Source organism: Mustela nigripes, chromosome 6 (genome assembly GCF_022355385.1).
Source record: "Mustela nigripes isolate SB6536 chromosome 6, MUSNIG.SB6536, whole genome shotgun sequence".
Taxonomy (NCBI): domain Eukaryota; kingdom Metazoa; phylum Chordata; class Mammalia; order Carnivora; family Mustelidae; genus Mustela; species Mustela nigripes.
Window position 1 is genome coordinate 37,723,017 of NC_081562.1, and position 27,286 is coordinate 37,750,302.

Consider the following 27,286-nt stretch of genomic DNA (forward strand, 5'->3'; position numbering starts at 1 on the left):
AAAAAAAAAAAAAAAAGAATGTCAAACTGAAGTGATACCTGGGTCTTTTGGTTCTGAATGATACTATTTCAGATCTTCAGTCCTAAAGAGAGACTACTGTTTAAAGCAGTAAAATTACACTCGGTGTCTTCTGCCTAATGGATAACTTAACTAACTTGATCAAGCAGTAAATAATCCCATGGCTACCTAAAAAAAAAAAAAAAAATGGTAGCCATAACAGACCCTATCTCCTAAGGCAAATAAAGCATGTTGTTGTTCTAAAAAAAAAAAACAAAACAAAACAAAAAACACCTGGGAAACCATTATTTCTGAAAATAAATTGTAAACTAAGCATGATTTTAGTTTGCAGGACTTTGAAGCTGTAAATCAGTTTATGCTTGCCTCTATTCATTTAACCTATTGTTGCCTCACTTCCCTATTTCCAAGGAAGTGATAATAATAATCCCCTGTATCTCATAGGGGCTATTATGAGCATAAATGGCATAATATATGCGAACATGTTTTGGGCTACTTGATGACGTATAGAGAGACTTGGGTCACTGGGAAATACTAACAGTGTAGAAGAAGTGGTCGACAAGCCTTTACTATATAAATGTGGTTAGTATTAATTGCTGTTGAGGAGCTATAGAATGAATATGTAATAAGATTTTTATCCTTTCATGTAAATAAAATTTCATAGATACATTCAGTATATTGTCAAAAAAAGGAATCCGTGATTTACTACATCCTCTGATTCAGATGATTCAAAATAAATGTTATTGATTTTTTTCCTCTCAAGTTTATTATTTTTGATCACTCCAGTAAGTCCTCAAGGACCAGCATTCACAGCATTTTTTTCTGGGCTGTTGAACGTAAACTCAGAAATACACCCAGACCTTTTTACATGTGTTAGAAATATAAACATTAAATCCAATGGCTATACAGAGTTAACAAGTTGTATTCTTCACATTAATTCCTAAAAGACATTGTGTTATCTTCCAGCTTAATTGCGCTATTTTCAATCCACAGTTTTACCCATAAAAAGAGATGAATAACAATACAAGTTATCAGAAACAACAGATAATCCATTGATGCCTCTGGCAGAAAAAACAGTTGTGTACAATGGGGACAGTTGTGGGTATTTGTCAAAATGTGGCTGTAAATGTGCTGGATTTCTTTTTTCTTGGCTTCAATATTTTATTGGAGAGGGGTCTCAGCTGGGTTCTCCAATCCCTTAGCTGAATTGTGGTTATTCATGGGTTCAAGGTCATCAATAATCAAAAGATGAATGCAGATTAATATAGGGAATTGAATTTAATTCTCATTACTCTGGAGAAATAGCATGGGGAATGGATGCTATGCCTGCTTGTCTAATAGATCCCTTCTGTGCTCCCGAGGCACCTTGCCTACAGAAATATTTTCACTTGGATATATAAATAAGCCAGGCAAAGTCATGTATCCTTTAAAAGACCAAAAGCATCGATTGTGCATTTTTATTCCCAGCAGCTAGAATAGTGGCTGAAATGAAATAGATTCAGTATACAACACGTTTATATGGATGAATGGATGTCTTGAAAAAAAAATGACTCATTAACAATTTTAGATCTCAACTTGGAAAAAATACTATTCTTGTATTTTGAAGTCAGATAAAATTGAGACCTGGAAAGAAACTTGGGAGAAAAGGGTAGAATTCAAATAGTCCTTTAAAGCACAGATGCTTTGTTGGGGAAAGGAGACACATTCCTAGGCTCTTCAGTTACACATAAACAAAGCAAGTTCTCTGCCTCCTGTTTTTTGTTCCAAAGGAAACTGGGGCAATTATTTGGATCTTTTAAATCAGAGCTCTGTTTCTTGTTCTTTCCTTTGGCCAAAACCCACCTCTTTCTCTCTCTCTCTCTGTTTTGTTTTGTTTTGTTTTGTCTTGAGTATGCTTAAAACAGGATGCCCTGCAAAGGCAAAGTAGTTGCCTTTATAAAGAGTATGTATTGTTCTTTGGGAAGTTACTCATAAACTAAAAAGAGGTGAGTCTCCCTCACTTGAGGTAAGGCGTATCTGATCTTTAACCAAGAAGTAAATGATGCGTCTAGCCCCTTCCAGGGATCCACATATCACAAACCCTCATCGGGAAAAGCTCCACATCTCTTGCCCTGTGTGTTGGTGTCTTGGAAACAAAGGCAACTGTTGTTAGTAGGTGTTGGTAGTAGATTTCCATGCTGTGCTGCTGCTGAAGTTTGAGGCAGACATAGTAGTTCCAAAGATAGGGATGATTTAAGTGGTGAAGAATGGCAGAAGGTGGAAGAAAAGACAAATTAACCAAGTTCTCATATTCCTTCTCTTAGGTATGCAAGCAGTAAGATTTCTTTGAAAATCTCTTAATAAGATTTCATTGAAATTTCAAAAAGTAGTTAAATGTTTTATTTTACTTTATTTAAATGAATTAAAAGACTCATAAAATACATGATTCAAGTTAATAATGTCAAAGGCAAGCTCAGGAAACAGTACTAAATTCAAGAATTATGGCCAAACACCCAGAATTGCTTTTTGTGCTAATGTGTGAGCCCACTGGAAACTACTGAAAACAAATAAGCGAACAAAAACAAACGAACAAACAAATGTGACTTCAACTAGGCCAACAGTGTAAAAATGTTTTGAAATATTTGGTGAAATAAATGCCAAATCCCACCCTATAACCACTCTCGGACTCCCTGTGAAAATGTCTATTACATGGTGTTAAAATAAGCCACACTAAGGAAGTGCAGGAAAACGAGACATGATGGGTGAAATTAGACATGATGGGTGAAACCAGACCCTGAACTCTAAAAGTGCTGAGAAAAGGGCATGCTTGAATCTTGCTCTGTTTGGGGAGAGATTCATAAAACTCCTGTATTTCATATGTTATCCAAATATTACACCAAGATATTACATTTATTATCTTGTTAAATGAAATGAGTTAGTTCACACATTCCCTCAGAAAGCCAAATTATGAAGAATTTGTCTTAAGCAAAGGACTCTTCTATCTTCTTTGACCAATTCTGTAATAGGTCTGAGAATCTCATGGATTATGGACAAATGTGGAGTTGGACCCTTGAAATGGTATCAAATCTTTAGATTGTGATGGTCATTTGAGATTTCAATGTTTATCATTATTTTAAGAATCTGTCCCTTTTTTACAGGTAATGTTCAAAATTGTTGTACACGTGCTGCACAAAATTAATTGCAGAAAATATTCATCTTCTATCCAAAAGCTCCACTGGGATTAAGGTCAGTAAGTAGAAAAGGTATTAAAATATTAAAACAATCTTTTAAATACCAACAACAAAAGAATGAATTATGGTCTTTGACCTGAAATGAAAACAGTTTTAATCTTGTGCTACGTACAATGGTGTGGTATGAACTCTTGCTTGACACTGAATGTTAGAAAGCACCTAAATACGTAAACAAATCAAAGGTTGGATGCTTCGATTTTAGACAGTCTAAAACACACTATTTCAAAATTTAGAGGGAATAGGCCTTTAATTTAAAAAAAAAAACTACACATGCAGTTTTTTATGCAAATAAGGTATGAAGAAATTAAGGAATTGAAAATATTTGTGTAACTATAAAGGAGAAGATCCATATACAAATAATACTGAAACTAATGTCTACAGATACTATTGTCTAGCTATTATAAATTCAAAGTATGGTCTTGATGGGATAGGGTTGAGCAAACTGAGGCATATACTGTGACTTTAAATTTTCTTTATCTTAGCATTAAAAGAAGTCAAAGAAACATGTATTGTTCTAGATGTTGCCTTATGAAATGGTAAAAATTTGATATGGGTAATACAAAATTATATAATTAAATTAAGTATTTTAATAGCTTCTACTAAGTGTAGATTTTTCAAATATTACCCCCAATACAATGTTCAAACACTCTATAATTCCAACTAGTACATTATCAATTTATAAACAATTCTGATTTTTTCCAAATTGAAGTTATTAAAGCAAATAAATCCTATTGAAGCACTGTGATGATTTGACAAAGGTCTAATTTGGCATTACTACCAGTAGGGTACAAATAATTTGAAAACCTTGATTATAACAATAAAATGAGTAATTCTACTGACATGGAAGCTAGAAACTTGTGATATGAAATAAATATTTAATAACTTATTATTTATTTTGCCTTCTTACTCATCCAAATACTTTGCTCCTTTCAATAGACTAACCAAGCATGTGTCATATTTAAGTTTGTTCATTTTTGATATATTGCTGACTTTCTGTAATAGAAATTATCAAAGCTTAGTGCATATTTTTCAATGGGTTCATCATGAAGGGATGCTTGTCAAGGTAAAGAGAAGGACAGGGTTTCATTTAATAGCCTGTAACTTTTATGACTTTTTGTAACTTTTTAAAATATTTAATCTTATTGTGTATGGACTTACATTTATCATGTCTTCGTGGCCTCACAAATGTTAGGTGTAATTCTGATGGTGAGTCTTGCTCTGAAGCAAGTGGATGTTTCTATTTGTACTAATCTTGTGAAGAAGCCAGAGTATCAAAGTATAATTTTCTACAAGTTAAAAATATAACTCATAAAAAACATTAAAGTAAGCTCATATCAAAAACATTCACGAGAGACTAAGCCAAGGGTTAAACTCATTCAATGGAGTACAGGAAGGATCAAAGTGTGCGTAGACACAGAAAGAAAAAAATGCTGAAATGGCATTGCTAAATTAAATACAAAACTGTTTAATATCCTCCAGGGCCATAAAACATAACCTTTGGGGTTATCTTTTCTATCAGGCAGAAATCATTTGTATCTTAACTGAGCAAAAATCATTTGCAATTTAACAGTCTTCTAAAGGTTACATCTAACTGCACAGAGTCTGGAACTTTATCAATAGTAAATAGTAAATCAAACAAAACTGAATCTTCTTAGACAATCAAATAAGCTTTGAGTAGACCCATTAGTGTTCTAGTAAATCATGGACAGGACAAAAAGTCATCCTTTGCATCCCCCATTTTGAATACTTTTTCTTGGTAAGGGAAAGGAAATAAAATCTGGGAAATTCAGCCTTAAATTGGGGTGAGAGAGGGACTCTTTAACTGGAGCTTGGGCGGTGGGCCAGGACCCTGATGAATACATTTAGACTCCAAAACATGCTCTGTGGTAATTGTAACTTGGCCTTGGCCCTTTAGAGGCAGGTAGGAAACAAAGCTCGGAGGTGCCCTGTGCACTGGGACTCTTCAAGAGGGGCCCATACTGGTGCACTCCAGTGTGGTGCACGCCTTATTTTATTGTAATTGTAATTGTATTTTATTGTAATTGTAACTTATTCTGTGTTTTGATAACATTTCTGTATCTCCAGCCTTCAGTAAAATCCAGCCAAGTGATAGCCTCATCTTCAGCTGTGTTGTAGGAACTTAAATGGTGGGTCTGTTCCATGACTGGGTCAGCTACTCATGTTAAGCATGGAGAAAAAGGGGAGGGGCAGTGTTTTCCTGAACAAAGCCAGTAGAGTGGTACCAGCAGTGGTTCAAGGCAAAAACTTCATAACTAATACTTGCATTAAGTCCTTTTGCACTTCAGGTATCTAGTGGTTTCTGTTTTCCTGACAGATAGACATAGTTCTTATTATTTGATTATATTATTTCTATTATTAATGTCAGTTATAGTATTAGCAATAATAATAATAATAATTATTATTATTATTATTATGTTCCTCTGAAACATTATCTAGGAACCACAAAATTTAACAATATAACATTCCTCCCTGACTTTTCCAATGCACTGCTCTAGTCCTTTTCCCCACAGACTTCATCCTTGACCCAGAAGCAAATATATAATGAATGATCAATAGTTATATGAACTGGTGTTTCATTTAAATACTCCACTATGGGTTTATATCTATCATCGATCAATGGTTTAATGGGTGGAAAGATTTATTTCATTTGACACCAGTCTAAGAATGATCATTGGTATTTTGGAGAACAGATTTTGAACAATTAGAAAAATGTGTAATCAATAATAAGAGAGTTCTTATGTCCCACATAAAGCAAACGTGTCAAGAAATATTGTATGACTTACCTTTAATACATTATCTTTCTCCAGCTATCGATTACCTGTGACTTACAACAGTTTGAAGGAGAAAATAGATACCACATAGGTAACCTTGTTTCATGGCTGAAACAAGTGGAGTTTATTTCCAGTAGCCAGACTGCCTTGGTGAGAGGAGCTTGGACCAATGGATTTAGCATCCAGAATTATAAATTCATAGAAAAATGTGGGACTGTGAGGGCTTAACGCTAAGGAATAATATGCAAATATTATTTAGAAAAGATAGATAAACAGATGTGGGGTGAAATTATCTGGTTCAGCAATGCACTTAAAGTGTTCTAAGAGATCAGTCTGGCTCACCTTAAGGTCTCTTCATTTTTCGTTGGTTCTCATTCTTCTCTTTCTTCGAGGACTTAATTCTATGGCAACATTGTCATATCTGCCTTTCCTCATTGTCTTCTCATGTTAGAGTCTGTAAAAGACTGTCATTCAGTTGTCACTTCCACCTGCTTGTTTTTGCCAGCAAACAAAGGCCCCCTATTACGCACTAACCGTGTGAGCTGGAAAAATGTCTTTACTTTGAAAGTCTCTTGCCAACAGCATATTTCAGCAAACCGTTTCCTTGGCTAGGTTGATGTCTTGACTAATAATCTGGAGTTTATAACCATAAACATGCGACCCAACATAAATAAGACTGACATCCAGGCAAGACACGAAGACCCAGCATTTTTACAGTTATACAACTTGTGACTGTGTCTGAGAATTCTATCCATGAAACTGTCTACTACTTTCCGAAAGCTGAAGAAAGAAAATACAAAGAACTGCTGGAATGTAATTTGAAGAGTTATTGACTAGAAGACATTAGGGTGAAATACAATAAACACTGGCTGTATAATGAGACCACCTGAGCTCAATCCTGACTCCTTTATTCTTTCTTTTAAAGATTATATTTATTTATTTGGGAGAATGAGCAGTGGGTGGGGGGGGAGGCAGAGGGAGAGAGAAAGAAGGAGTGCGCAAGTGCACAAGCAAGGGGAGCAGCAGGCAGAGGGGGAAGCGGGCTCCCTGCTGAGCAGAAAGCTCTATGCAGAACTAGATCCTAGGATTCTGGGATCATGATCTGAGCTGAAGGCAGATGCTTATTGGACTGAGACACCTGGACACCCCTCCCCCACTCCTTTATTCTAAGGATTATTTCCTTTAATTCATCTCTCTCTCTCTCTCTCTTTCTCATTCCGTCCTTCTGTCTCTGTCAGTCTCTTTCACACACACATACACATACACACGCACATGCCACACATCTGGCTTATATCTGGGCTCAGACAGCTATGACTTGCAGACCAAATTCAGCCTATCACCTATTTTTTTAAATAAAAACAGCCATATCCATTTGTTTACATTTTATCTATGGCTGCTTTTTCACTTTAGAAGCAATTTAGGAGTTGTGACGGAGATCATATGGTGGCAAAGTCTAAAATATTTACTATCTGGCCATTTACAGAAAACTTTGCCAATCTCTGGCTTAGATTATAGCAGAATATATATATATATATATATATATATATATATATATATATATATATATTAGTCTTGTCTGTTTTAGGTTGAAAAAATATGACAGAACACTTAATGCCTAGGTCTTGGTTTCTATACCATCCTCCAGTAAAAAGAAGCAGGGCTCCTCAGAGAAATGGTTAATTCTATGGCTGGAGCAGGAAATACACGGGGTGTGAGCCCAGAGCATCTCATAGTGCCAAAAAATAAAGAAATGGTTAAAAAAAAAAAAAGCAAAATAAACATTAATAGGGGCATGTCAAAGAGACAAGTAAAGGTACTCTGGATGATGAAAGCTGAAACATTTGAGTAAATAAATAAATAAATGAATGGTCTTGGATTATAACTCAAGGTCTATAATAAATCTCCATGAGTTCATACTAATATAAATAGATGACTGAAGAAATAAATAATGGAGAAAAATAGAAACATCTCCAGTAGGAAGAATTTTAAATAATTTATGTAGCTACTCTGCCCTCAAGGAGGTGAAACGTAACTAACAGTCCATTTCATAAGTGTGGCTGTGCTAGTGACTTCCTTTGAAGAGTACAGTACAGAAAAAGGAAAAAAAGAGTTACTTGGCAGGAGGGAAACCTGACAAGCACTACTGAAGCCAGGTGATCAAGGTCAACATCGACAAGTGAGTAAGTCAGATTGGTAGCATGTACCCTTGATATGATGGGATGAGAACGATACTTTGCCTCAGTGGTCTTCTACAAAAATATATAACCCACGTCTAATCATGAAAAAAATCCCAACTGAGAGGCATTCCAAAAGTATCTGACCAGTACTCTTCAAAATTCTTGAGGTCATCAAAAACAAGGGGAAATTTGAGAAATTTTCATAGCCACCAGGAATCCAAGACTACGTAACTACTAAATGTAATGTCATTTCCTGGATGGAATTCTGGAACAAAAGCGAACATAGGTTAAAAACTAAGGAAATCTGAATAAACTATGGAATTCAGTTAATGATAAAGTATCAATATTGCTGTTGTATCAATTGTAGCAATATATCATATTAATATATTAATATGGGACACCGGTTTGGGATAAATAGAACTCTCTGTCCTATTTTTATATTTTCTGTAAATCTAAAACTATTCTAAAGGAAAAATTTTATTTAATGATTTGTGAGGAAACACTTGAAAAGTTATTATATTTGATGGTCATATCTTACACATTTAGGTATAGAAATTATTTCATCATATGTATCTAACAAAGAGAATAAAACGAATAAAAAAGTTCCAAATATTGTTATTCTCTTGTAGTTATTTACTGTACTGAAATGTTTACTTGAAAATTTTTGCAGCTTTTGCATTTGTACTAATGGGCTCTGATCCTAAAAATACTAGAAAAATAAGAAACTCTATTTTGAGTAGAAAAGACAAAAATAGCAGGAAATAACAGTCATGCTCTGAAATATAATAAAGTCATTCAGAGGTTCTATGTCATCACAGAATAAAAATGAGAAAAAGATGCAGTTAAAGGGTAAAATCTACTGGGGATATGTTTAATTCAAGCATTGTATTTTGGAAACTACCCAAAAGCAGTAAGAGATTTAGCACAACGTCTGGGAAATTAGAGAGAGCAGTACGATAGAATGGCAGTTCATTTGTACCTTTGAGGAAAAAAAATCAGCATAAGAAGGAAGAAAACAAGTTTTCCTACATTTAAAGAAAAAAATACTGTAAGCTATATACATATTTCCCAAAGAAAATACTATTTTCAATAACAAATGTACAGCCTATATGCAAGGGCATTTTTTTTTAACCAGGAATAAATTCAAAATTGACACAGTTCATTCTAGAGATGGCTAGAGTTAGAATGCTTTAAAAAGTTGAGAAAAAAAAAATCCAAAGCCATCTTCTGAAGCATTTTAAATGATGACAACATGCTTAGTTTTAAAATGATGATTCTAGGGGCGCCTGGGTGGCTCAGTGGGTTAAGCCTCTGCCTTCGGCTCAGGTCATGATCTCAGGGTCCTGGGATCAAGTTCCGCATTGGGCTCTCTACTCAGCAGGGGGCCTGCTTCCCTTCCTCTCTCTGCCTGCCTCTCTGCCTGCTTGTGATCTCTCTCTGTCAATTAAATAAATAAAATCTTTAAAAAAAATGATGATTCTAAGTCAAATGAAGTCACGCTGGCAAACTTTCTGGAAGAGAAACCAGGTATTTCTGAAGGTCATTTTGGAATAAGGTATAATGGATACCCTGGGCTTCTGATGCTAGAAGCAAATGGACAGACCCTGAGTCCATCCTCAGGAAATGTCTTTTTCAACCTATTCAAATGTAAGGAAGTAATGTAACATTTTAGAAGACTGTGATATTCCCTTCCAAAGAACATACTATTGTGAATATAGTTAACCATAAATCAGTGGTTTCCGTGGCTTTCTCTGCTGTAACAGAAAAACATTTAGAATTATCCCACCTTTACCTAGAAAGTAAGATAAAACAGATAGTCCTCAACAAGTCAAGGTAATAAAGCAATTTAATTTATCAATTCCATGACATTAGATTGGAGAATATCTGTTAAATTGAATATAGTTATTAGCTATTGGTATTCTAGGTTGATACTTAAATATAGAAAAATCATACAATGTGCTATCAGGAACTTAATTGTCAAAATAATTGTCAAAATCTGAGTATACAGGTGAACTTCAGATTGAGCATACAAATTTTTTTTTTAAGATTTTATTTATTTTATTTGACAGACAGAGATTACAAGTAGGCAGAGAGGCAGACAGAGAGAGAGGGGAGGAAGCAGGCTCCCTGCTGAGCAAAACCCGATGCCGGGCTCGATCCCAGGACCCTGGGATCATGACCTGAGCCAAAGGCAGAGGCTTTAACCCACTGAGCCACCCAGGCACCCCAGCATACAAATTTTATACATGTTTAATTTAGCCTGATGTCTATATAGTTTGTTGCTGTTTTTTAAGGCAACTAATATTTCAATGAAGAGTAAAACACCAAAGGTGAAACAGACAGATCCCTTTGACTGCTCGGTAGTTACATTGTTTAACATGTTGGCTGAAGAGTAGGAATTAATTTTGCTTATTCCAGGATAGCCTCAGCATAGATTAATCAAGGTTCATTTATTTAACAAATGTTTACTGAGCACAAAATTAGCATCATGGATACAATTACAAGTAATATTAAAAAGGGTCTCTGTCTTCGTGGAGCCTATAATCCAATAGAAGAGACAGGTACTAATTAAATAATCACATAAACAAGTGTGAAACTGCTCTTGTAATAACTGATAGGAAGGACAAGTACATGGTGCTATGTGGCACAGTCAGAGAATTGGAAAAATCTCTGAAAGTCACACTTGAGATCCGATTTAAAAAGTAAAAGTTCACTAGAACAAGAGAAGAGGGGTATTGCGCAGGTAGAGGGAAGGAATATGTACTACATTCTGATGAAAGTTAGTGTGGGCCATGAAGATCATGGTAAGAATGTCTGCTTTATCTTAAGAGAGTAGGAAAGCATTACATTTTAACGAAAATGGGATAGCTGTTTTTGCCCTTAAAAGAGGCCATGCTATCTAATATGTGGATAGATGATGAAATGGAGTTGACCCAGATTCAGGTACATTCGTTAAAGGGTTATTATAGTATCTGGGAGTCTGTTTCTGAGCACCTGAGCCCATGATACTTTCCCTGGAGATTCTAACAAGTGGATAGATTCAAGTACCATTTAGGAAATAATATGCACTGGACTTGGTGATAGATGGAATATGGGCCGGGAGATAAAAGAGAGAAAAAGAAACAAGTATAAAGATTAGCCTCTAGATTCTGGCTAGTGCGGTTTGATGGGTATTGGAGCTACTCTTTGAGATAGACTGCAGAAGAAGATTATTAAAGAGGAAAGATGATATTAAACACAATGAGTTCATTTGGAATGTTGACTTTAAGATACCACTGGAACAGACACGAAGGGATGACCACAGTGGCACTTCCTGAATGGCGGAATAAGGACCTTTGAAAATCTGTATAAAAACAATGAGAACACTGGCAGTAATTCTCAGAATCAATTTGTTTAACACTCAGGGGAATTAGTCAAATGCTTACAACAATTATGAAGCTTAGAAAAATGGCTAAATCACAACGAAAACAATAAGCTCTGTGGCATTTTAACTTGCCTTACTCCAGACATCCACTGGGGGATTTGAAAAGGTCCAACATATTCCTGGAAATCCAGAAGAACATGCCCAGATGCCAGGCTGCACATATGCCCAGGAATGACTTTTGAGAAGGCTCTGATCGTTCCCCTTTGGCTGTTAATGATGCTCTGCCCAAGAAAAAAGTAAAGAGTAAGGCAGAGTTTTAACTGTGTGATGAGGCATTGTAGACATAGTCTAACACACAGAGCCCATCAGTAAAGACTCATTGGTTTGAGGCTTTTAAGGAAATACCTGTCTGATCATTAGCTGATCACTAAGTTAGTCGAGAAGAATCTTCATCGGCGACACACAACAAAGAACACAGGTTGAATTAGTTTAAGTAAGTCACTAAACAACTTTTTTGGTGGAATTGTAAAGTGGTGCAGCCATTTTGGAAAACATCTTGGCAGTTCCTAAAATTCTTAAACAAAGCGTTACAATAAGATCTAGCAATTTGACTCCTAGATCTATGTCCAAGGGAAATGAAAATCTGTTTACACAAAAAGTCATACATAAATGTTCATAGCAACATTATTTATAATAGCAAAAAAGTGTAAACAACATAAATATCTATCAACTGGAAAATGGATAAAAAATATGGCCATATCTATAAAAGGGAATATTATTTGTCCATAAAAGGGAAGAAGCATTGATACATGCTGCAACAGGGATAAATCTTGACACATCACGGAGTGTGCAAAACCAGACACCAAAGGTCACATGTTGTAGAGCTTCTATATATACTAAATTTCCAGAACAGGTAAATCTAGAGAGAGGAAAGACTGGTAGATTCTAGGGGCATAGGCGTAGTGGGAATAGGGACTGACTGTCTCTGAATGTGGTATTTTCTTTTGGGGTGATGAAAATACTCTGAAATTATATAGAGGTGATGGCTGTACAAATGTGTGAATATATTTAATTGTATGCTTCAAGTGGATGAATTTTATGACAGGTACATTATAATGCCATAAAGTTGTCACAAAAAATAAAAAGGATGGAGTAATAAATTTCCGTATTTGGTGTTTAGAGGAAATATGATAACTTTGGATGCAAGTTATAGAGTTTTCTTTAAAATTTAGTGTGTGGATAAATGGACAGTTTCATAATTGTCTTAGTCCATTTAGGCTGCTATCACAGAATCCTAAAGACAAAATCTATTTCTCACTCTTCTGGAATCTGGGAAGTTCAAGATCAAGGCCCCAACAGATTGTATGAAGGCCTGCTTCTTGGTTCTTGTGCCTCTGTCCTCATTTGGTGGAAGGGCCAAAGGAGATGTCTGCGGTCTCTTTTATCAGGGCACTAATCTCATTCATGAGAACCCATCCTCATGACCAGATCACCTCCCAAAGGCTACACATCCCAATGCCACCACACTGGGGGTTAGGATTTAAACAGGTGAACTTTGGGGAGACACGTTCAGTCCATGGCAACAATGAGGTCATAGAGTACAATTTTTAAAAAGAATATAAAAAATAAAATAGGGGAGACAAGGGGCCCAGGGACTCGACAAGGAAGTGATGTTCTCCAAGAAAACATCTTGGAGACATTACATATATATCTCTGATTTACATTGCCTTAAAGCTATCATGTTAGAGAACATAAATATGTCAAAAGTTACTTTGAAACCAGGCAAGAAGTATTATTAAGATAAAAGGAGCTCACTAAGGAGATTAAAGCATATGGTCCTTTGCTGTTTCTTAAACTTCCAAACTTTTCAAAGGCATGTGGATCCTAGAACAAAGCATAAAAACAGAGCCAAAACTAAAAGAAGCCATTCACAGTAATTGAAATAGCCAAATGTAAAATGCAAATTGTTTTTAAGGCAATGGTGTAGTGCTTTGAGAATGCTTCAAGGTTTTTCAAGAGAAGCTGGAGATGGGCACAGTTTACATGTATAAAGAAAAGAGATTTAAATGAAAAAGAAACAACATTCCTTTCCATGTACGTGGTACGTTCAAACCACTACTCAGTTCTGAGGGCCAATTATACACATATATATGAAAAGCTAGAAGAAAACATGAGTGTGTTCTTTTTATGAGAAATACGCTGTAATTATAAATCTATCTCACACTGGTCCTCATTGTCTAATATAATTACAGCACTTCTATCTGCTTTGTCCACATTATTAAAAGTCATGTTCATATCAATACTATTCCTCTTGGCCAGCTAACATGCTGGCATTTAAACAGCTGTCATCCTTGAATATTAATATGAGAACCATCAACGAGGAAGACTGGGGAATTGATAGGTGAATTCGCTTTCACGCAGTAAATGAAAAGCTGATATGGTCCAGGGTAGGTCTTTAAAAGTAGTTTTTTGAGAGGTGGCAATAGGACAGAGAGAAAGAAAGGTGGCTTTTGAAATCAAGCTCATGAGGGCATGTGGTTATATTCCTGAGCCTGTGTATTTACTTTCTTTTTTTTTTTTTTAAAGATTTTATTTATTTATTTGACAGAGAGAGATCACAGTAGACAGAGAGGCAGGCAGAGAGAGAGAGAAAGGGAAGCAGGCTCCCTGTTGAGCAGGGAGCCGGATGCAGGACTCGATCCCAGGACCCTGAGATCATGACCTGAGCCGAAGGCAGCGGCTTAACCCACTGAGCCACCCAGGCGCCCCTGTGTATTGACTTTCTTATCTTAAATAGAGAATGGTATCTTCTTCAGAAAGATACAGGAAATATTAAACAAAATGATGTTCATTAATATTTTGTATGTCCCTGGAATGAAATAAGCTTTCAATCACCATAGCTATCATTGTATCAATTATTATTGAATCTTATTTTACATCATAAGCAACAAAAAGCATCAGAAAAAAATGATATTGTTGTGATATCATATCATGTCCAAATATTAATAAATAATTGTCATGGTTCTTGGCCAACAAAGTTTCATATCCTAGGAACTTGGTTCATGTTCACGTGAGAAAAGATGATGAACACATAATAATTTCTACTTAAATGTGGCACAAAAGTACTGTTTATAAAACAGTATGTTCCTCCTTTTGCAATTAAAAAAAAAAAAGACGAAATTCCTCTTGAATGAGAAATCATGTAACAACTGGTAGAATGAGAAAAATGAACAAGAAACATCAAGCTCTTTTGAACCTTCTCTCTTTCCCAGAAGAAAAATAGAATGGGGGGGATGATTATCTTTTCATATGACTATATTTGCCACTCAAATAGGAATAGCATCTGAATGCTGACAAGTATTTCATAGTTAAAGAGGATGTACTCTGGTCTTGCTATGCTACAAAGGAATGATAGCTACAAGGTTGCGCCAGTGGCATAGATTACAGCAAATTGTCGTTAAGAAATTTTCATTCTTTGCTTCCAGCTCATAGGTGTCATGAAATCAGAATGTCTTATCTACCCATTAGTCTCCTAAGTGCACTATGCAATCTCTGGTATGCTACAATATTGAATAAACGTTGGTTCAATGAATGAGACATTCTGACTGGGTATGCTGGAAACACAGCTGTCACCACGTTTCAGTAGGAAGGGGGAATAGTGTGCCCTTTTACTGGCAGAAGCAAGGGCTCTTCCATATCTGATTGCTCTACCACGTTAAAGCTTGATGGAGGTAATGCTGACAAAAGGGTAGAAGTTTAAGTAACTAGAGTTACAGAAGGTTTGTGTGCACGCACAGGGTGGCTAATGGACCCCACGGGCTTTAAGACAGAAAGCCTAAAGAAACCGTTCCTTTGGGGAATTCTAGCTGGGGTTGGATATGCTATTGAAACTTGGTGAGATACAGAAAGATGGGAGGATTTCTGGCCAAGAAGCTGAAAACATTTTAAGGAGAGGAGTGAATTGGAAGATCTTAGTGCAATAGAATTACATTATAGGTGCTTTTGGGGTGGATTTAGAACCTAACCCTTATTTAATGGCATTTAATGCCTAAGAGCATGAGCCTGATTCCTGTTCAGGGCCTCCAAAGGCACTGACAGACTGGAAAGAGAGATGCAGGCAATCAAGGTCAGCTCCATATTTTTTCCAAGAATAGCATGCATGTCCACCTGCTCACGCAAGATTTAGATTAAAACCCAGTAAGCATTCCCTACTGTGTGCAGGTGACATTTTATCTTGTTACCTCCTCCCAGGAAACAATTTATTCATATTCATTAGGTCTGCAGAGGCTGATTTATTAAAACAGAATGGAGTAAATCCTTCAGGCAAACAGAAACATTTTATAATTCTCATCCATCATTTGTTTTCTATTAGGATTTTTATAGTTATCAAGTTGGGAGGAATAGTGCACACACTTATGGCAGGCCTGACGCTGTAGCAAACAGTTGACACAGATGATCTCCTTTGATCTTCACAACAACCTATTCCATAGGTACAATTATAATCCAAATGTTACAGATGTGGAAACAAAGCAAGAGATATTGTCAATTAGCCAAGGTCACACAGGTACTCAGCGATGGCTCTAGGATTCAAAGTCTGTGAGCTGGTTTCAAAGCAGGGACTCTTAAACTCTGGGCCACACCGTCACCATCACCGTGCACTGAGTCACTCATACTTAGGAAGTAGAGAACCAGGCCAATAAGGTTTCAATGTTTGTTCTAAGTTTAATATAGTACCCCTTAGATTTTAATGTGTTTAAGAATTATTGTGTAAGAGCCTATACCCCAAATCAAATTGTATAGATGATATAAGGGAATTCAAGGCAAGTGTTGCCTCACTAGCTGACTTTAGAACTTAACCTTGAAGGGCACCTGAGTGGCTCAGGTAGTGATACAGGGGTCTCCAGATCAAGCCCCACATCGGGCTCTCTGCTCAGTGGGGAGTCTGCTTCTCCCTCTCTCTGCCTGCCTCTCTGCCTGCTTGTGATCCCTCTCTCTGTCAAATAAATAAATAAATAAAATCTTTAAAAATGTTTAAAAGAACTTAACCCTGAGAAGAATCAAGTTCACTGTCATGTGCAAAATCGCAGCCAGCCTGTGAAGCAAACACGATGGGAGTAGAAGCCAGCCCTCCCTCAGGTGCTTGGATGTGCCAACTGCAGGTAACTCTTCTATTAACTTGGACTTTAGACCATTCGTTTGCCTGCTGTATTGCAGTTAGTATATGAAATGTAAAATATAAAATAAGTACTTAGAAATGTATTTTTATTAGTATTGCCTTTCCAGGAAGCCTTAATCACTCTCCATTTATTCATTCATTTTTTCCTTTCTACTGTCTCTCTCCCTTCTTTCTGTCTTTTCATAATGCATTCAGTGCTAAGTGTTAGGTATGTGGACCAAACAAAATAAAACATAATCCAAACATGTTCAGCTTATGCCCTTTAAACAAGTAAGGAGCAACCATATTTCTCAGTAATGCCTTAGCTCTTAGAAACATGCCAAATATTAATCAATGGAATTAGGTATTTTGCCTACAACCATAGAAAAATCTAAGATGCCTAGAATTATGTCTTGATATTTACAGTTTAGAACTCTAATAGATAAAATTCTGGGAAAAGGAGAGGATTGAAGAATCTCTTTTGAATTTGGTAAATGCATTTGCTTGTCATCATGATAACATTCATTAGTTGGTAAATAATAGAAATAATGTATTTAGCTCTCAAAAATGCCTGTGTTGGGGTCTGAGTGGATCAATAGGTTAAACATCTGCCTTCAGCTCAGGTCATGATTCCAGGGTCCTGGGATGGAGCCCTGCATTGGGCTCCCTGCTCAGTGGGGAGTCTGTGTCTCCCTCTCCCTCTGCTTGCCACTCCCCCTGCTTGTGTTCTCTCTCTCTCTCTCTGTAAAATAAATAAATAAATAAATAAATAAGATATTTTTTAAAAAGTTCATTTGTTATGAACCGAAGAGACCAACTGCAGCTGTCTGTATTCTATTTTTATGTTTCCACATAATTTCTAAATGTTACAATAATACAAATAGAATTAGACAGTTTGATGCCCAAATGCTGTTCTGTCCAAAAAAAAACTTATAAGTCATGAATAATACCAGAGTATGATTAAATGAATCCTTAGGAAGTAGAAAACCCAGGCTAATAAGATAAAGAAGCTCAACCTATGTCTCATTCTGAGGGAAACACATTGATATTCCCTCAATGCAATATAGTAATGCTCATCTGAGCAGATCTCCTTGTATAAGGATATTGTCAATTGTAGAGGACATCCCATTTAATTAGTTTACATTTTATAATGAAGTTTGGAAATCCAGGAAAATAAATGTATGACTCATGGTTCCCACACAGATAAAAGAAAAATCAAAATCACGGATAACCCTATGAACAATTAAATCAGCTTTTCTACCACAGAATACACTCAGTTTTGCAAAAATTAAGATAATTTTTTGTGATTATTTTTTATCCAATGGGCATTATTTGACATAAAACATAAATTGAGAGGTAAGCAAGATAATGGCAGTTTTTTAAATAAAGATTTTATTTACTTATTTGAGAGAGAGAGAGAGAGAGCGTGCAGGAGTTGGGGGAAGGGGCAGAAGGAGAGGAGGAAACAGACTTCCCGCTGAGCAAGGAGCCTCACCCTAGGATCATGATCTGAGGCAAAGGCATATACTTAACCTACTGAGCCACCCAGGCACCCTTGACAATTTTAAACGTATACATGATGACAAAGGCCTACAAATTTATTCTGAGTGTTTCACTAAACCAGCCAATAAGATTTAGAATCCAATGGATTGCTGTTTTCCAAAGATCCTTTTGAAAGGTGAAGACACAAAAGTTCACCGATTTTTTTTTAGTAATTTTTGCATTTAATAAGCACGACAATTTAGAGTTCGCAGAAGTTTTTATGTTTCTTTTAGCTACCTTCACTTCTTCAAGATTTGTGTAAATGCTTTCCAAACTGAACAATGGAATGTCTCAACAGATAAACATTTGGAAATGAAATATTAAAATCAATAAAAAGGAAAAAGATAAAAGGGAACATAGAAGTGGAAAATTTGAAGAGTGGGAGCATGAAGAAAAGAACACATTAGTAAATGGGAAGAAAAATACAGACACTCTTTAATTTACATAAATATTAACTTTCTGAATTAGCAAAGCAGTTAAACAATGTTGATAGTAATCTGAAGTCTCACATTTAAAGACAATGTCAACTTGAAATTGATTACAATTAGGTAATAGTATCCTTAAAACATTATTGTAGTATAATCCAGATCTAAATCACATTGGAAAGATGAGGATTCAGAGAATATAAAAGCCAAATTACTGAAGCTGTATATTTAAAGTCAAAAGTTCTTTCCTAACATGGAAGGAATTTCTATAATCATTTAGTAGGTGGATCCCAAAGGACTAGAAAAATACTAAAAAAGAAAAATGACCTGTCAGATGATAATTAAAATTACCTGCAGGCTTAGCATTGGTGATATACCACAATCTTTAGAATGCCATGGAGACATCTAGTAAAATACCTCTTTCTTCACAAAATCTATTTTTCAAAAGGTTACTTGTTATTATTTTCCATGAAACTGAATTTCCAAGTCTATGCTGAAAATGAGTAGATGAATGGCATTTTCTTTATTTTTTAAATGTCTTGAAAGCCAACCTTATTGAATGTATTTCTTCAATAACCCAAGGAGTTAAGGGAGGGGGAAAAATCAGACATGGGATGTAAATAATCACAAGTGAAGAAAATCTAACAAGTATAGAGATGAAGGAAAATTGAGGGGCAGAACTATAAAAGCTACAATTTCATTTCCACTTTTTCTCCTGAATGATGTTGAATGCAACAATTAACCTGGCACTAACCTCCACCCACACTTCCCATTGACTCAATGGAGCTCTTCACAGAACTACAATTATGAGCTACATATAATGCAAAACTGTTAACTTGCTCATTTACCATCTCTCTTATTCTCTAAATATTTTATCTCATCTACTAACATGAAAGTTCCACTGACATCAAATGTAGATATTTTATATCTTAAGAGGTATAAAATTTATATACCTCCTATATGAAAATGAAAAATAAATCTTACATCTTTGCTTAAAATATGTCTTACACACATAGGAACTTCTGTCTTCTATAACCACTAGTCTGAATAAGTGGCAATCACTATGTGCTAAGGCATTATGATGCTGAAAATCTACAGTAGGACTATTGTCCACATAAAGACTTGGAGTAAAGAGAGGAAGAGCTCTCCAAACTGATAATGTAATTTCTACAGGCTCAGTGACACGTTCCACTTTTTTCCCCAGGCTTCATTGCTAGTTTAAAAATTGGTGTTAATAGTAAGTAAGACAGAAATGATATAAATGACTCAGTCTATGCACTGTCATTTAAATCTCTCTAGTTTCCTCTCGCCTCACCCAGTTAGTTTTCTTCAAAACATTTCGACTGAATGAACATATCATTATTTCAAGACTCATCTTGGAATGAAGCGGTTTCCTCAGTAATTGCCTAAACCCTTCCCTAATGAATATCTTATCCTTAATACCTGTATTTTGTTTATATCTTATTCCCCATTAAATTTTCTCCCAATTTCATTATTGTTCTTTGCATACCACTTGTAGCTAAGACAAGCTACTACAATTAGTAGGGTTGGTGAGAGCACTTACAGTGGTATTTTAGAAAGATGTGAGGCTTTAAGAAATCTTGAGTCCTCTGAATTTCAAATATAGGTCCCTCCATACGTTTCCTTTGTAAACTAACAATGCGGCTGTAGCCAAAGTCAAAAGCTTTCAAAAAAGAATTTTTTTTCATGTCTGCCATGATGGACAATACAGAACGTGGTGGTGAGTGCCATCTCACCAAGGAATCAAGCTATAGTTTGGTGTAAAGGCTTATATCTACAGCCCCAGAATGGGTCTGTTCTCTTCAGCATCATTAATTGAGGTTCTGATTGGGGGGTAATTTTGTCTGTTATATCCATTTAGAACTTACAATCATTTTTCTCTAATAAACTTTAATATACTATTTCAAGAAGTACCACACAGCACCTGCTCAAAAAGCTCTGAAGGCCTTCTACTCTAAGTCCTTAGAGTGACTCCCAAAGCCTCCTACAGTGCCTAACATTCCCTTTTCCTATCAGTTTCTTTCTAGTCTTAACATTGTGTCACTTCCTTCAGGTCTTCCCATATTCCAGCAAAGTGGACTGTTTCAATAATAACATACATGCCATTGTCTCCTGACTCGACACGTTTACATGCTTTGTTCAGTTCAAATAAAATGTCTTCCAATTCTATCTCCATCTAAAAAATCCTCCTATTTTTAGAGACCCAGCATAAATGCCATCTCTTCTATAGCTTTCTGTAGTCCATAAAATGCATTATTCATCTGTCTTGTAGCATTGCATTTTGCATTTTACTCTGTTTTGTAGATAATTATGATGCCTGTAAGTTCCTACAGGACAGGAGCCATATTATATTTATTTCTTGTACATCTCCATAGAACATAGTAGAGCAAATATCTTGTGTGAAATAAGCAATCAATGCACATAGTTGAACTAAATTTCCATTGTAAACTGTATTTAAAATGAAATCTATCTGCTAGGAATTATGGTTCTTTTACCCATTCTTTTATTCACTAATGTTTATGGAGCATTGCTCATACACTATGCAATGAGTATATAATGGCATACCAACCATTGTCTTTTCGTTCATGAAACTTGCAATCTAGTATTACAAAATAGCATAATATAAAAAGCATAGGATTTGTTGTCACTTGGATTTGGGTCACTAGCTAGGAAAATTTGAGAAGTTGATGTAATCTCTCTGGAGCTCATTTATCAGTGTTGGTTAGATTGGATGTTCTTTACCATCTTTTATGGCCCCAAAATATTATTATATTTTATTTGGGCTCTAGAGAAACAGATATCAGTGGATGCAACTTTTCAATAATATATATGTCAATATCAATGCTGTCTTTTTAAAAAAATAACTAAATTGCTTTCTCTCTGTACAGACCAAAATACAGTAACAGCACATGTATTAACTAAGTAAAATCAAATAACTATAAGAAAAAAGAGATCAGCTTCAAACAAATATTTTAGTAGGCTTAGTACAATTTACAAAATGTTAATAAAGAAAATTTAGGATTAGTATGTATTGCTTCAGACACATAATGGCCCAATTGGAAAATCCTGGCCAGGAAGTTCACCAAAGTTGAGAGTGTTCCCTCCAGCCATGTTTCTTCAGTCAGACCGTCATGATAAAAAAGATGATTTTCCCCAGATCAGCACAGTGCTACAGGAGGGAAATAAGGACACTCAACAATGGCTAAACTATAGAGTGTTATGATTTACTTTGAGGAACATTAGAGAGAGTAATTTACAAAGCCATTCACAGAATCCACAGTTTGGCTTTGAAGGGATTCAGGATCAGAAGACCTTACCTGATGCAGGTATTATCAGTGCACTCAGGAGTAGAAAAATCCCTCAAACACTGACTAAACCTGGACCTTGATCCACTTTTCTCAACTTTATACAATAGTTGTTTCAGATAGTCTCTACCCTTCCCAGAACCACTTTTATCTCAGCACATGGTCTTGTTTCCTCTATCATTGAAATCACAGAAGCTTTCCACAGGGAACTTTGCTGATCTCTTCCCAGATTCTACAGACCTACTTGCAACAGTGTCTAGTCTTTCATCTCCCGGCTCCAGGGAAGGAATTCTCCTCCTCTTAGCAAGGCCTGTCTTGCCACCTTTTCTCTGGGTCCCTCTTATCCACTCCTGTCTTCTTGGTAACCATATACTATCCATATACTTCTCCTGTATCTTCAACCTTCCATCTCTGCAAGCTACTTCTCCCTTAGAAGTACTGAAATATGTTCAGGGTTCTCCCTAAACATGCCATAAGAGTTTCATTTTTGGAGACGTTTTTTTCTGAACTCCCAGACTGGCTTAGGTTAGAGACTCCCATTGTACCGTGGATTTTCCTTAACAGCATTTACAACTTCAAATTGAGAAATAATTTGACAAATACAAATAATTCCAGTAGGGTATTGGTGGCCTTGAAAACTACTTTATCATCAGTGTTTAGCACACAGTAATTCTGACATGAAACCATGGAATGAATGGATGGATGAATATATTTTCCTCTCTCTCTCTCTCATACACAAACACAAACGCTTCTGAAACAAATGGCTTGCATAAGTACTTGTGATGAAATTTTCTCCTAAGCTTTAAAAGAACCACCAATATGCCTTTTTTTTTTTTTTTGGTATTTGCAGAGTGGTTCCAGAAGGAATGGTAGAGAGGGAAAAGAGGAAAGAGACCATGGTGGCAGTCACTGCTTACTGTGAATTGCACATATATACAGCCATCCCTCTCCTGAGAGACCTTTCCCTGTGCTCTTCAGGAATCAGGGAAAAACAAGTGTCTTAGATATTGCTACTGCTTATTAACAGAATAAAAAAAAAATCACGCCACACATTAAAGCTCCACATCCATTTTCCCATATTCGCCTTTTATTATATAATTGTTTGTGATAATGTATGGCAGCAATTCATCTGCAAAGTTCAAAACTAACTTCACTATAGAAATTCAAGAATGAGTATTTACATACACACATACATGTACACACGCACACACACACATCTAAAGTGGAAACCAGATAGAGATTAAAATAAAAATACTGGTATCCCTTTTAAACAGACATGATTTTTGCAACCACATTTGACACTGATTGTAGTTGCAATAAACGTAAGACCAGTAGAGAGCACTACATGCACTAACTTTTCAAAATACTCCTTTGAATACTAACTAGTAAGGGCAATTAATAGAAGAATATTATTTTTCCTTTTAAATCTTACTTAGATTTTTCTCCAGTTTCTAATCAAGGTGTTATTTTATTTGGAAACTAAGGTACTTAAACATCTCCTTGTGTTTTCATTGTGTTCCTACCTCCTTTTATTTGATGGAAATGAAAATTTCAATACAAAACATCTACAAGTGGATTTTTAGGTCTTTAATTTCTAACTTGCTTTAGACATATGTACTGTTAGTTTCTTAGTTGAAAATTATGGTAATCATCGTTGACTTCCTGAATTGCTGGGTGATGCATCACACCACGTATTTAAAACAGAATAATGATCCTCAGTCTATGGCAACCTTTTTAAAAAAATCACTTTGTCATTTGAAGTTTCAGAAATTCAATTGAATATAGCATTTCTGTAGGTAAACGGTATCAACTGGTGTATGATACAATGTTTACAACTGAGCAGGAATAATATGGCCATAGGTATTACAATCTGGAAGGATATCATTAAAAATGGCCACATTAGCCCTGGATTATACCAAAGTACAAGGCTGTACCTGAGTCGAATTTGCATTCATAATGATGATGTAAACATTAAAGATTGTGAACTGTAGCTCTCTTTGACATAGCAAAAACCTAGAAACAGCCTGAAAGGATACCTATATAAGACTATTTCAATAGAATTTTATGAAGTACTTAAGAAATGTTTTATAATGTGTATATATAATAATCAAGGTATAAATATGGTATATACTATAAATTAAGATTTTGTTTATTTATTTGACAGACAGAGATCACAAGCAGGCAGAGAGGCAGGCGGAGAGAGAAGGCTGGGAGAGAAGGCAGGGAAGCAGGCTCCCTGCTGAGCAGAGAACCAGATGCGGGGCTGGATCCCAGGACCCTGAGATCATGACCTGAGCCAAAGGCAGAGGCTTAACCCACTGAGCCACCCAGGTGCCCCATAAATATGGTATATGCTGTAAAGCTATTTGAGCTTTATTTTTTTTTTTTAAGATTTTATTTATTTATTTTTCAGAGAGAAAGAGCACAGGCAGTGGGAATTGGCAGGCATAGAGAGAGGCAAGTTTCCAGCTGAGCAAGGAACCTGATGCGGGAGTCAGTTTCAGGACCCTGAGATCATAACCTGAGCCAAAGGCAGATGCTTAACCGATGAGCCACCCAAGCATCCTGTGCTATTTGAGCTTAAAAAAAAAAGTGCATGTATCTATATAAATTAAAATATTATGTAAGACACATATTATACATATACATATATACACACATATACATATATACACATATATACATATACATACATATATATATATATACATACATATATAAAATTTCTGGAAGAATACACACACACACAAATATTCCTGTTAACATATATTGCTTGCAATGAGTGAGTAATACCTTTTGAGAGTTGTTCTCCGTGTGCATTGACTTACACTTAAAATTTCAAAACAAAAGTACTTGTTAAGAGAAGAATATGTAAACTATATAAAATATTTAATAGACTAGTTTACTGATTTGTCTTAGATAAAAATGGTAGAGATTTGTTTCCTCTCTCCATTTATCTGCCAAAAATATTTGTTTGGCTTGATTTGCCACTGATCGATACAAATTTCCAGGTGACAGGAACCTGAAGATATTCAGAGTTAAAGTCATCTTTATTTACCTCACTTTTTTTTCTCATCCTATTAAATCCACAAGAAGCCAAAATAGAAGTTATAATTAGATTTATTATGTGAGTAAATGCTTTCAGCAAGAAGTAAAATGAAGAAATCTTTGAAAGAGGAAATTTCTCAGAGACACTATTTCAGGAGGCAGATCTGCCTTATAACCACAGACTCAGGAAAAGGCAAAATAATATTATAAGTATCAGGAAGATCCACTGAGATGGGTAAGTGGGTAAGAGCTCATCCAGGACCTGAGAGGCAGGGAAGGTAGACAAATTGAGAGAGAAGAACTTACTCTAAAAGAACGTAATTTGATCCTGTTGATAAGTTAAAGAACAAAAAAACAAAACCAAATAACAATGCTTTGGGTTGGGTGCAGAAATTTCAATAAATGCAAACCAATTAAAATTGTTAATTTTTGTTTTAAATTTGAGCACTGGAAGATTAAAATGAGAGTTTTGAATTCTTCTGAATGTGCCGTTCCTGTTAATGCTACATTTTGCTCTCTAACTTGCTAATTACTGACATATGTGTCCTTTAGGACACCTACAATAAATTCTGTTACTAGCCTCAATTACTGGACTGTCTCTTAATCTGGGAAGAATTCAAAGATGCCCTTTTCATATGTTTTTCCCTAATATCCTTAATTAATTCCATAGTACCGAAATTAGAGAAAAAGAAGTAAGTTGAGCTGGATTTTTTTAAAGTCAGGATTGAAATGCTTTTCCATAAAAACCTACTTTAAATGAAATTGAAGCCCCCCAAAACAAACAAGCTTTGACCATAGTTAGTGTCCTTTTCAAGGATCGAGGTAACAGCATTCTCCATTCCCCATGGTAAAATTCTCTAACAACAAAGATGCTCTATTAGAATGATCATATCTCACCCTTTTCTTTAGTTCCTCATGAGAAGATCCTGGCCCACTTAGTTAGCCATCCTTTGATTCAAAATTGCAATGAGTATCTTCCCGCTCAAAGGTATAATGTTTTATTATCTACATGCCAGAAAGAAAATATCTCCAAGTTTCTTCTCCTTCTTCTTCTTCTTCTTCTTTTTTTGATTGTAAGATCCCACCTTTAGAGAAAACGCTCCAGGGAGGAAGATCTGTTCAGATTTTCTTTCTTTCTTTTTTTAAAAAAATTTTATTTTATTTTATTTTTTAATTTTTATTTTTTAAATTAACATATAATATATTATTAGCCCTAGGGGTACAGGTCTGTGAATCGCCAGGTTTACACACTTCAGTCACCATAGCACATACCTTCCCCAATGTCTATAACCCAACCACACCCTCGCCCCCCGCAACCCTCTGTTTTGTGAGATTACGAGTCTCTTACGTATTGTCTCCCTCCCGATCCCATCTTGTTTCATTTATTCTTTTCTTACCCACCAAACCCCCCATGTTGCATCTCCACTTCTTCATATAAGGGAGATTATATGATAGCTGTCTTTCTCTGATTGACTTATTTCGCTAAGCATGATACCCTCCATTTCATCCACGCCGTCTCAAATGGCAAAATTTCATTTCTTTTGATGGCTGCATATTATTCCATTGTGTATATATATACACCACATCTTCTTTATCTATTCATCTGTTGGTGGACATCTAGATTCTTTCCATAGTTTGGCTATTGTGGACATCTGCTATAAGCATTCCAGTGCACGTGCCCCTTCGGATCACTACATTTGTATCGTTAGGGTAAATACCCAATAGTGCAATTGCTGGGTTGTAGGGTAGCTCTATTTTCAACTTTTTGAGGAACCTCCTCCAAGTTTCTTCTGAAAGTGAATGTAAATTGTCTCCAAGAAGCCTTTGCAGAATACAGATTTTCCTTTCTTTCTGTATACTTTTAACACAAATTTATAATTATAATATATAACACATTATATATTATATTAATAATATATAATTTATATTTAATATATATTACATATAAACATTATATATAATATATAATTTATAATTATAGCATTCTATATTATAGTATTCTAAATTATATTATTCTTGTTAATGCTTCATTTTGTAATTAATTCTTTGCTGTTTCACTGATGCTCCTATTTCCTGTCTGGATATTTTATAAACTCTTCAATACTAACCTGAATGTCTCCTTCTAACTCTCTCTGAGGCCCAGCCTCCTAGCCAGAACTCAATCAACCACAGGGTAGATGGGTCATTTAAAAAGTTTTCCTGGGGGCGCCTG

General features: G+C 35.6%; 1 long non-coding RNA gene across 3 annotated transcripts in view; it reads right to left on the reverse strand.

Annotated features, from left to right (window-relative positions):
• Positions 1-27,286, reverse strand: part of LOC132019390 (uncharacterized) — a 52,665-nt gene that overhangs the window by 17,818 nt on the left and 7,561 nt on the right. For 2 of the 3 annotated variants that reach the window (XR_009404752.1, XR_009404750.1), the window contains exon 2: positions 6,380-6,501. This is a non-coding gene — a long non-coding RNA (uncharacterized LOC132019390). The remainder of the gene's footprint in view (positions 1-6,379; positions 6,502-27,286) is intronic. The other variant, XR_009404751.1, reaches the window with a different exon arrangement.